Source organism: Arachis hypogaea, chromosome 9 (genome assembly GCF_003086295.3).
Source record: "Arachis hypogaea cultivar Tifrunner chromosome 9, arahy.Tifrunner.gnm2.J5K5, whole genome shotgun sequence".
In the NCBI taxonomy this organism is placed as follows: domain Eukaryota; kingdom Viridiplantae; phylum Streptophyta; class Magnoliopsida; order Fabales; family Fabaceae; genus Arachis; species Arachis hypogaea.
Window position 1 is genome coordinate 37,034,731 of NC_092044.1, and position 12,513 is coordinate 37,047,243.

At 36.8% G+C, this 12,513-nt stretch overlaps 1 non-coding gene across 1 annotated transcript; it reads right to left on the reverse strand.

Annotated features, from left to right (window-relative positions):
- Positions 1 to 11,691: 11,691 nt before the first annotated feature.
- LOC112713818 (small nucleolar RNA R71) lies at positions 11,692 to 11,795 on the reverse strand. The gene has a single exon (XR_003158779.1). It is a non-coding gene; the product is annotated as a small nucleolar RNA R71 (small nucleolar RNA).
- Between the last annotated feature and the right edge of the window lie 718 nt (positions 11,796 to 12,513).

Sequence of the window (12,513 nt, forward strand, 5' to 3'; positions counted from 1 at the left end):
CAACAGCATCAGCAGTCCTTTTTCAGCCTGAATCAGATTTTTGCTCAGCTCCCTCAATTTCAGCCAGAAAATACCTGAAATCACAGAAAAACACACAAAATCATAGTAAAGTCCAGAAATATGAATTTTTCCTAAAAACTAATAAAAATATACTAAAAACTAACTAAAACATACTAAAATCTACATGAAATTACCCCCAAAAAGCGTATAAAATATCCGCTCATCAAGCATTAAAAATAAATTCAAAATATTAGAAAGACAGGCAAGTATGAATCGAATGAGAGTATGACTCTGTATTAGAAAGAAAGGCAAGCATTTAATATATGTTTGATTCCATTCTATGATGTATTTTCCTTCTTCATCTTTATGAATCGAACGAGAGTATGACCCTGTATTCTACATGAGCTCTTGCGAAGCCTTAGCCAGACAGTATTGAGCTATAGCTTGAGAGTACTGATGCATGAGCATCTTTCTTATCTTTTCGACCATTACTCACGTAAGGTATTAATTGGACGAATTGTGAAAAGTGTGATTTACAATTTCGTGCACCAAGTTTTTGGCGCCGTTGCCGGGGATTGTTCGAGTTTGAACAACGGACGGTTTATCTTGTTACTTAGATTAGGAAAAATTTGTCTTTTTTATTTAGAGTCACTAGGATTGCATCTTTTATTATTCCTTTTTAAAAAAAATCTTTCAAAAATACTATTTTTCTTTATTAGTTTTTAATTTTTCTTGAAGTCTTTCATTTGAGTTTAGTTTGATATCTTAAGTTTGGTGTCAATTGCATGTTTTTGTTTTCCTTTAAAAATACCTTTTTAAAACACGTTAAATTTATAGCTCAGTTGGCTAGAGCATTGTACTTGTGCTCTTGGTAATTGGGTAACTTTCTTTTAAAACTTTTTCAAAAATAATTTTTCTTTGATTAAATCTTGTGCCAAACTTTAAGTTTGGTGTTCTTTTGTTAATTTTTCTTTAGTTTTCAAAAATTTTATTTTGGTTTTCTAAAAATTTTAAGTTTGGTGTTCTTTCTTTTGTTCTTGTTGTTCTTGTGAGTCTTCAAGGTGTTCTTGAGTCTTCTTTGTGTTTTGATCTTAAAATTTTTAAGTTTGGTGTGCCTTGGTGTTTTTCCTCCAAAATTTTCGAAAACAAGGAGCATTGGATCTAAAAATTTTAAGTCTTGTGTCTTTTGTGTATTTTCTCTTTCATAATAAAATTCAAAAATCAAAAAATATCTTTTCCTTTAATTGCTCATAATTTTCGAATCCCTTGGGTTGACTTGATCAAAAATTTTTCAAATCATATCCTTTTAAGATTTTTAAAATCATATCTTTTTCAAAAATATCCTAACCATTTTCTCTCTCCTCTTTTTTTCGAAAATCTTCATAAAATATTTTCAAATTTTTTTAATTATTTTTAGTTTTTTATTTTACTATTTTGAATAAAAATATATATATAAATAAATAAATAAATATAAAATAAAATTCTAATATATATCATCTCCCTTACTCCATCATAGACCTAAGTGGAAATGAATAGTCTAGAAGGACTCTAGGGTCATATGCTAAGTGCTAACCCCACTACTGCTTTATATGGGAGTAGTATCTGTATACACTCCATCGGAGTCAGTAGTTTTGAGTTGAATCCTCAGCTCATTATCATGGTGCAGCAAAGTTGCCAGTATTCCGGTCTTCTACAGGAAGAACCTACAGAGTTTCTGGCACAGTTTTTACAAATTGCTGACACAGTACATGATAAGGAAGTAGATCAGGATGTCTACAGATTATTATTGTTTCCATTTGCTGTAAAAGACCAAGCTAAGAGGTGGTTAAATAACCAACCTAAGGTTAGTATAAGGACATGAAAACAACTGTCAGAAAAATTCCTGAATCAATATTTCCCTCCAAAACGGATGACATAGCTAAGGCTAAACATCCAAGGCTTTAAACAAGGAAATAATGGATCTCTTTATGATGCCTGGGAGAGATACAGAGAGATGCTAAGAAAATGCCCCTCTAAAATGTTTTCAGAGTGGGTGCAGTTAGACATCTTCTATTATGGGCTTATAGAGAAAGCTCAGATGTCTTTGGACCACTCAGCTGGTGGATCTATACACATGAGAAAGACAATTGAAGAAGCTTAAGAGCTCATTGATGCAGTTGCCAGAAATCAGCATCTATACCTAAGTAGTGAGTCTTCCATCAAAGAAGAGGCTAAAACAGTAACTGATGAACTCAGTCCTGCAGGACAAGTCACCGAATTCAATCAGCAATTAGATTTTCTAACAAAATAGCTAGCCAAATTCAAGGAGATACTACAAGACACAAGAATGGCTAATATGAATATGGAAGTACAGTTGAAGCAAACAAAATAGTAGTTATCAAAACAAATAACAGAAGAGTGCCAAGCAATTCCATTAAGAAGTGGAAAAATATTAAATACTTCACTTCAAGGCAGCAGGAAGCCAAGAAATGAACAAACTGCTACCCAAAATCCCTCTGAGGACAGTAAGAGCCCAGAGAGGAATAATTCTGGCGCTCAAATGCCAGAAAAGGGTGGAGAGCTGGCATTAAACGCCCAAGGGAAGCTCAGTTCTGGCATTCAAATGCCAGAAACAGGTAAGGAGTTAGCGTCCAACGCTAATCCAGCCTCCAACCCTGGCATTCAAATGCCAATGAGGGATCAGACACATACAAGTACTGATAGCAACCCCTCTAAAAAGGCTCCTCCAACCACATATGTAGGAAATAAACCTGCAGCAACTAAGGTTGAGGAATACAAAGCCAAAATGCCTTATCCTCAAAAACTCCATCAAGCAGAATAGGATAAGCAATTTGCCCGCTTTGCAGACTATCTCAGGACTCTTGAAATAAAGATTTTGTTTGCAGAGGCACTTGAGCAAATACCCTCTTATGCTAAGTTCATGAAAGAGATCTTAAGTCATAAGAAGGATTAGAGAGAAACTGAAAGAGTTCTCCTCACTGAAGAATGTAGTGCAGTCATTCTGAAAAGCTTACCAGAAAAGCTTAAAGATCCTGGAAGCTTTATGATACCATGCACATTAGAGGGCACTTGTACCAAGACAGCTCTATGTGATCTTGGGGCAAGTATCAACCTAGTACCTGCATCCACTATTAGAAAGCTTATATTGGTAGAAGAAATCAAACCAACCAGGATCTGTCTTCAACTTGCTGATGGCTCCATTAAATACCCATCAGGCATGATTGAGGATGTGATTGTCACAGTTGGGCCATTTGCATTCCCCACTGATTTTGTAGTGCTGGAGATGGAGGAGCACAAAAGTGCAACTCTCATCCTAGGAAGACCTTTCCCAGCAATTGGACGAACCCTCATTGATGTCAAAAAAGGGGAAGTGACCCTGAGAGTCAATGAGGATGAGTTCAGGCTGAATGTTGTTGAAGCAATGAAACATCTAGACACATCAAATGACTGCATGAGTGTTGATGTTATTGACTCCCTGGTAGAAGAGATCAATATGGCTGAGAGTCTTAAGTCAGAGCTAGAGAATATCTTTAAAGATGTTCAGCCTGATCTGGAGGAATCAGAGAGAATAATAGAACCTCTAAAAACCCATCAAGAAGAGGAGAAACCTCCTAAACCTGAGCTCAAACCATTGTCACCATCCCTGAAATATGCATTTCTAGGAGAATGTGACACTTTTCCTGTAATCATAAGCTTTGCCTTAGAGCCACAGGAAGAGGAAGCACTAATTCAAGTGCTGAGGACACACAAGACAGCTCTTGGGTGGTCCATCAGTGATCTTAAGGGCATTAGCCCAGCTAGATGCATGCACAAGATCCTATTGGAGGATGATGCTAAGCCAGTGGTTCAACCACAAAGGCGGCTGAATCCCGCCATGAAGGAAGTGGTGTAGAAAGATGTCACTAAGTTACTAGAGGCTGGGATTATTTATCCTATTTCTGATAGCCCCTGGGTGAGCCCTGTCCAAGTTGTCCCCAAGAAGGGAAGTATGACAGTGGTTCATAATGAAAAGAATGAACTGGTTCCTACAAGAACAGTTACAGGTTGGCGCCTGTGTATTGACAATAGAAGACTCAATACAGCCACCAGAAAGGATCATTTTTCTTTACCATTTATAGACCAGATGCTAGAAAGACTAGCAGGTCATAATTACTACTGCTTTCTGGATGGCTATTCAGGTTACAACCAGATTACAGTAGATCCCCAAGAACAAGAGAAAACAACATTCACATGTCCATTTAGAGTGTTTGCTTACAGAAGGATGCCATTTGGTCTGTGTAATGCACCTGCAACCTTTCAGAGGTGCATGCTCTCTATTTTCTCTGATATGGTGAAAACATTTCTGGAAGTCTTCATGGATGACTTCTCAGTATTTGGAGACTCATTCAGCTCCTGTCTTGACTATCTGACATTTGTTCTAAAAAGGTGCCAAGAGACTAACCTGGTTTTAAACTGGGAGAAATGTCACTTTATGGTGACTGAAGGAATTGTCCTTGGGCATAAGATTTCGAACAAAGGGATAGAGGTGGATCAAGCTAAGGTAGAGGTAATAGAAAAATTACCACCACCTACCAATGTTAAAGCAATCAGAAGCTTTTTGGGGCATGCAGGATTCTATAGGAGGTTTATAAAATATTTTTCAACAATTACAAAACCTCTGAGTAATATGCTAGCTGCTGACACGCTATTTATCTTTGATAAGGAGTGTCTGCAGGTGTTTGAGACTCTGAAAGCTAAGCTGGTCACAGCACCAGTCATATCTGCACCAGACTGGACATTACCATTTGAAATAATGTGTGATGCCAGTGACCATGCCATTGGTGCAGTGTTGGGACAAAGGCATGACAAGCTTCTGCACGTCATTTATTATGCCAGTCTTGTTTTAAATGATGCATAGAAGAACTACACAACCACAGAAAAAGAGTTGCTTGCAGCGGTTTACGCCATTGACAAGTTCAGATCTTATTTAGTATGATCAAAAGTGATTGTGTACACTGACCATGCTGCTCTTAAATATCTACTCACAAAGCAGGATTAAAAACCCAGACTCATAAGATGGGTGTTGCTTCTGCAAGAGTTTGATATAGAAATAAGAGACAGAAAAGGGACAGAGAACTAAGTAGCAAATCACCTGTCCCGAATAGAACCAGTAGAAGAGGCGTCCCTCCCTCTTACTGAGATCTCTGAAACCTTTTCGGATGAGCAACACTTTGCCATCCAGGAAGTACCATGCTTTGCAGACATTGCAAACTACAAGGCTGTGAGATTCATACCCAAAGAGTATAGTAGGCAGCAATCAAAGAAATTGATCTCGGATGCAAAGTACTATCTGTGGGATGAACCATATCTCTTCAAGAGATGTGTAGACAGAATAATCCGTAGATGTGTGCCTAAAGAAGAAGCACAGAAGATCCTTTGGCATTGCCATGGATTACAATATAGAGGACATTTTGGAAGTGAGCGAACAACCACAAGAGTCCTCCAATGTGGCTTCTACTGGCCTACTCTCTATAAAGACTCCCGAGAGTTTGTACGTAATTGTGACAGTTGCCAAAGATCTGGCAATCTGCCTCACGGTTATGCCATGCCTCAACAAGGGATCTTGGAGATTGAGTTGTTTGTTGTATGGGGTATTGACTTCATGGGGCCTTTTCCATCATCATACTCAGACACTCATATTCTGGTGGTAGTGGATTATGTATCCAAATAGGTGGATGCTATTGCAACACCCACTAATGATACTAAGACAGTGCTAAAAGTCCTCTAGAAATATATCTTCAGCAGATTTGGTGTCCCTAGAGTACTAATCAGTGATGGGGGCACTTATTTCTGCAATAAACAACTTTACTCTGCTATGGTTTGATATGGAGTTAGCCACAGGGTGGCAACTCCATATCACCCATAGACAAATGGGCAAGCTGAAGCCTCTAATAGAGAACTCAAAAGAATTCTATAACAGATTGTGATTAACTATAGAAGGGATTGGGCTAGAAGCTTGGATGATGCTCTGTGGGCATACAGAACAGCATTCAAGACTCCTATAGGGACCTCTCCATACCAGCTTGTGTATGGAAAAGCCTATCACTTGCCAGTGGAACTGGAACACAAGGCCTACTGGGCAACCATATTCCTAAACCTTGATGCCAAGTTAGCTGGAGAAAAACGATTGCTCCAGTTAAATGAGCTAGAGGAATTCAGACTCAATGCTTTCGAAAATGCAAAAATTTACAAAGAGAAAGCAAAAAGATGGCATGATAAGAAGCTGTCATCCAGAGTCTTTGAGCCAAGGCAGAAAGTTCTACTGTTTAACTCTAGGCTCAGATTATTCCCCAGAAAGTTGAAATCCCGATGGAGAGGACCATATGTGATTACAGGTGTGTCACCATATGGATATGTAGAGCTTCAGGATAATGAATCTAACAAAAAATTCATTGTTAATGGACAGAGAGTCAAACATTATCTTGAAAGCAATGTTGAGCAAGAATGCTCAAAACTGAGACTTGATTAAAGCTCAGTAATAGTCCAGCTAAAGACAATAAAGAAGCGCTTGCTAGGAGGCAACCCAGCCATTAACAAAGCTTATTTGTTAATTAAATGATAATTTTACGTGTTCATATTAACTATCTTCAAGGTAAAGTATCAATCGCATGATTTCACAGAGTCACAGAAGGATTCAGAGGATAAAACAACAAAAAGAAGTTCACTGGTGCGAAAATGCCAGTAAAAGCTGTTTTGGGCGTTAAACGCCCAAAAGAAGCATCTACTGGGTGTTTAATGCCAGTAGGCATAGCCATTTGGGTGTTCAGAAAAATGCCCATTGATAAAGGACTTTCTGGTGTTTAACGCCAGCCAGAAGCTACAGCTGGGCGTTAAACGCCCAGGAGAAGCTACAGATGGGTGTTAAACGCCCAAAACATGCAGCAATTGGGCGTTTAACGCCAGGATTGTGGGGAGAAGGTAATTTCATTTTCACTTCAATTTTTTTCCATTTTTCATGTTTCTACTCATAATTTCTTGCATAAACATGTTACAAACTGTCATTTTTCAACTTCAATTTCGAAAAAAATTTTAATCCTAAACATATTTCTTAATTTTTCTTCAAAATCTTTTCAAACCTTTTTCATAACTCATTCATCTTTTTGAATTCTTTTCAAATCCTTTAAATTCTTCTCAAATCTTTTTAAACTCATCATATCTTCTTTTCAAAATTCAGATTTATCTTTTTCAAATATCTTTCATATCTTTTAAATTTTAAATTACATCTTTTTCCTATCATACTTATCTTTTACAAATCATATCTTCTATCCTATCTTCTTCAAAAAATTTTGAAACCCCACCCCCTTCGCTTTAAATCTGCATTCGGCCTCCCTCCTTTCCTCCATAATTCGAACTTGGCGCTCCCTCTATCCCTATCCTTTCATTTCTTTTGCTTGAGGACAAGCAAATCTCTAAGTTTGGTGTGTTTATCCGTGATCACTAAACCAATATCCACTAAGATCATGGCTCCGAAGGGAAAACAAACCACTCCAAGAGGTAAGAAAGAGAATATTCCAAAACCACTTTAGAATCAAGGGAAGTTTTTAACCAAAGAACATTCAGACCATTACTACAAAATAATGTGTCTAAGGTCAGTGATCTCGGAAGTTAAATTCGATCTGAAAGAAGACGAATGTCCAGAGATCCAAGAGCAAATTCGAAACAAGAGCTGGGAAATCCTAGCTAATCCTGAAACAAAGGTGGGGAGAAACATGGTTCAAGAATTTTACTCTAATCTATGGCAAACAGATAGGCAGAGAATAGCTAGAACCGCCTTCTATGACTATCAAACTCTGGTCAGAGGGAAGATTGTTCACCTCTACCCTAAAAAAATAAGAGAGATCTTCAAGCTGCCTCAACTGCAAGATGACCCAGACTCCTTTAGTAGGAGAATGATGAGAACAAATAAGAGCTTGGACAAAATTCTAGAGGACATTTGCCTCCCTGGAACAAAGTGGATGATGAGCGGATAATTTATATGCTTTTTGGCATTGTTTTTAGGTAGTTTTTAGTAGGATCTAGCTACTTTTAGAGATGTTTTTATTAGTTTTTATGCAAAATTCACATTTCTGGACTTTACTATGACTTTGTGTGTTTTCTGTGATTTCAGATATTTTCTGGCTGAAATTGAGGGACCTGAGCAAAAGTCTGATAGGAGGTTGACAAAGGACTGCTGATGTTGTTGGATTCTGAAATGGATTTTCAGGAGCTAAAGAATTCCAAATGGCACGCTCTCAACGGCGTTGGAAAGTAGGCATCTAGAGCTTTCCAGAAATATATAATAGTCTACACTTTATTCGAGTTAAGATGACACAAACTGGCGTTCAACGCCAGTTTCATGCTGCATTTTGGAGTCAAACGCCAGAAACACGTCACAAACCAGAGTTAAACGCCAAAAACACGTTACAACTTGGTGTTTAACTCCAAGAGAAGCCTCTGCATGTGTAAAGCTCAAGCTCAGCCCAAGCACACACCAAGTGGGCCCCGGAAGTGGATTTCTACATCAATTACTTATTTTTGTAAACCCTAGTAACTAGTCTAGTATAAATAGGACATTTTACTATTGTATTAGACATCTTTGGATTATTTTTGGCTTACCTTATGATCCTTTGATCACGTTTATGGGGGCTGGCCATTCGGCCATGCTTGGACCATTACTTATGTATTTTCAATGGTGGAGTTTATACACACCATAGATTAAGGGTGTGGAGCTCTGCTGTACCTCGATTTTTAATGCAATTACTACTATTTTCTATTCAATTCAGCTTATTCTTGTTCTAAGATATTCGTTGTACTTCAACATGATGAATGTGATGATCCGTGACATTCATCATCATTCTCACCTATGAACGCGTGACTGACAACCACTTTCGTTCTACCTTAGACCGAGCATGTATCTCTTGGATTCCTTAACCAGAATCTTCGTGGTATAAGCTAGAACCCTTTGGCGGCCATTCTTGAGAATCCGGAAAGTCTAAATCTTGTCTGTGGTATTCCGAGAAGGATTCAGGGATCGAATGATTGTGACGAGCTTCAAACTCGCGATTGTTGGGCATGGTGACAGACACAAAAGAATCAATGGATTCTATTCCGACATGATTGAGAACCGACAGATGATTAGTTATGCTGTGACAAGAGCATTTGGACCTTTTTCACTGAGAGGATGGGATGTAGCCATTGACAACGATGATTCCCTATATACAGCTTGCCATGGAAAGGAGTATGAAGGATTGGATGAAAGTAGTAGGAAAGCAGAGATTCAGAAGAAACACAGTATCTCCATGCGCTTATCTGAAACTCCCACCAATGATTTACATAAGTATCTCTATCTTTATTTTATGCTTTATTCATTATTATTTTCGAAACCTTTATAACCATTTGAATCCTCCTAATTGAGATTTACAAGATGACCATAGCTTGCTTCATACCAACAATCTCCGTGGGATCGACCCTTACTCACGTAAGATTTATTACTTGGACGACCCAATGCACTTGCTGGTTAGTTGTGCGAAGTTGTGACAAAGTGTGACTCACGTTTGAGAGCGCTACCAAGTTTTTGGCACCATTGTTGATGATCACAATTTCGTGCACCAAGTTTTTGGCGCTGTTGCCGGGGATTGTTCGAGTTTGGACAACTGACGGTTCATCTTGTTGCTTAGATTAGGTAATTTTCTTTTCAAAAATTTTTCAAAAATCTTTGTAAAAAATTTTCTTTATTTTCGTTTTTCAAAAATATAACTTTCAAAAAATCCAAAAAAAAAAACCAAAAATATTTTGTGTTTCTTGTTTGAGTCTAGTGTCAATTTTTAAGTTTGGAGTCAGTGTTTTAGAAACTTTTGCATTTTTTTCGAAAATTCATGCATGTGTTCTTCATGATCTTCAAGTTGTTCTTGACAAGTCTTCTTGTTTGATCTTTAAATTTTCATGTTTTGTGTTTTTTGTTGTTTTTCACATGCACTTTTGCATTCATAGTGTCTAAGTATTAAAATTTTCTAAGTTTGGTGTCTTGCATGTTTTTCCTTTCTTGAAAATTTTTCAAAAATAAGTCTTGATGTTCATCTTGATATGCAAAGTGTTCTTGGTGTTCATCTTGATATTCATAGTGTTCTTGCATGTATCACGAGTTTTGATTCATAATTTTCATGTTGTGAGTCATTTGTGTGTTTTTCTCTCTCTTCATTAAAAATTCAAAAATAAAAAATATCTTTTCCTTATTTTACTCATAAATTTCGAAATCTTTGGGTTGACTTAGTCAAAAATTTTTAAAATAAGTTGTTTCTTGTTAGTCAAGTCAAGATTTCAATTTTAAAAAATCTTATCTTTTCAAAACTTTTTCAAAAATCAAATCTTTTTCATTTTTTTATTATTTTCAAAAATTTTTAAAATTTATTTTCAAAATCTTTTTCTTATCTTTATCTCAAAATTTTGAAAACTTTACTAACCATTAATGTGATTGATTCAAAAATTTGAAGTTTGTTACTTTTTTGTTAAGAAAGGTTCAATCTTTAATTCTAGAGTCATATCTTTTAGTTTCTTGTTAGTCAAGTAATCAATTTTAATTTTAAAAATCAAATATTTTTACAAAATATCTTTTTCAATCATATCTTTTTCAAAATATCTTTTTCAAATCATATCTTTTTCAAAATTGATTTCAAAAACCTTTCCTAACTTCTTATCTTTTTAAAATAAATTTTCAAATCTTTTTCAACTAACTAAGTGACCTTTTGTTTGTTTTACTATTTCTTTTCTTTTTCAAAACCACCTAACTACTTTCCTCTCTCTAATTTTCGAAAATTACCTCCCCCTTTTTTCAAAATTTTCTTAAATAACTAATTATTTCAAATTTTAATTTTAATTTTAATTCTTCTCTTAATTTTCGAAAATCACTAACCCTTTTTCAAAATTTATTTTCGAATTTCTCCCTCTTTCATCCCTTTCTATTTATTTATTCATTTACTAACACTTCTCTTCCACTCAAGAATTCGAACCCACTCTTCCCCCTTGTGTTTAGATTCTCACCTTTTCCCTCTTCTATTCTTTTATTCTTCTACTAACATAAAGGAATATCTCTACTGTGGTAAAGAGGATCCCTATTATTATTTTTTGTTCCCTTCTTTTTCATATGAGCAGGAGCAAGGACAAGAATATTCTTGTTGAGGCAGATCCTAAACCTGAAAGGACTCTAAAGAGGAAACTAAGAGAAGCTAAATTACAATAATCCAGAGACAACCTTACAGAAATTTTCGAAAAAGAAGAGGAGATGGCAGCCGAAAATAATAATGCAAGGAGGATGCTTGGTGATTATACTACACCCACTTCCAAGTTTGATGGAAGAAGCATCTCAATCCCTACCATTGGAACAAACAATTTTGAGCTGAAACCTCAACTAGTTGCTCTAATGCAACAGAATTGCAAGTTCCATGGACTTCCATTAGAAGATCCCTATCAGTTTTTAACTGAATTCTTGCAGATCTGTGAGACTGTTAAGACTAATAGAGTAGATCCTGAAAGTCTACAAGCTCATGCTTTTTTCCTTTTGCTGTAAGAGACAGAGCTAGAACATGGTTGGACTCACAACCTAAAGATAGCCTGGACTCTTGGGATAAGCTGGTCACGGCCTTCTTGGCTAAGTTCTTTCCTCCTCAAAAGCTGAGCAAGCTCAGAGTGCATGTTTAGACCTTCAAATAGAAAGATGGTGAATCCCTCTATGAAGCTTGGGAAAGATACAAGCAGATGACCAAAAGGTGTCCTTCTGACATGCTTTTAGAGTGGACCATTTTGGATATATTCTATTATGGTCTATTTGAGTTCTCTAAGATGTCACTGAACCATTCTGTAGGTGGATCCATTCACCTAAAGAAAATGCCTGCAGAAGCTCAAGAACCCATTGACATGGTTGCAAATAACCAATTCATGTACACTTCTGAGAGGAATTCCGTGAATAATGGGATGCCTCAGAGGAAAGGGGTTCTTGAAATTGATGCTCTGAATGCCATATTGGCTCAGAACAAAATATTGACTCAGCAAGTCAACATGATTTTTCAAAGTCTAAATGGATCGCAAAATGCATCCAATAGTACTAAAGAGGCATCTTCTGAAGAAGAAGCCTATGATCCTGAGAACCTTGCAATGGCAGAGGTAAATTACATGGGTGAACCTTATGGAAACACATATAATTCCTCATGGAGAAATCATCCAAATTTCTCATGGAAGGATCAATAGAAGCCTCAACAAGGCTTTAATAATGGTGGAAGAAACAGGCTTAGCAATAGCAAGCCTTTTTCATCATCTTCTCAGCAATAGACAGAGAATTTTAAGCAGAGCCCCTCTAGCTTAGCAAACATAGTCTCTGATCTGTCTAAGGCCACTTTAAGTTTCATGAGTCAAACAAGGTCCTCCATTAGAAATTTGGAGGCACAAGTGGGCCAGCTGAGTAAGAAAATCACTGAAACTCCTCCTAGTACTCTCCCAAGCAAT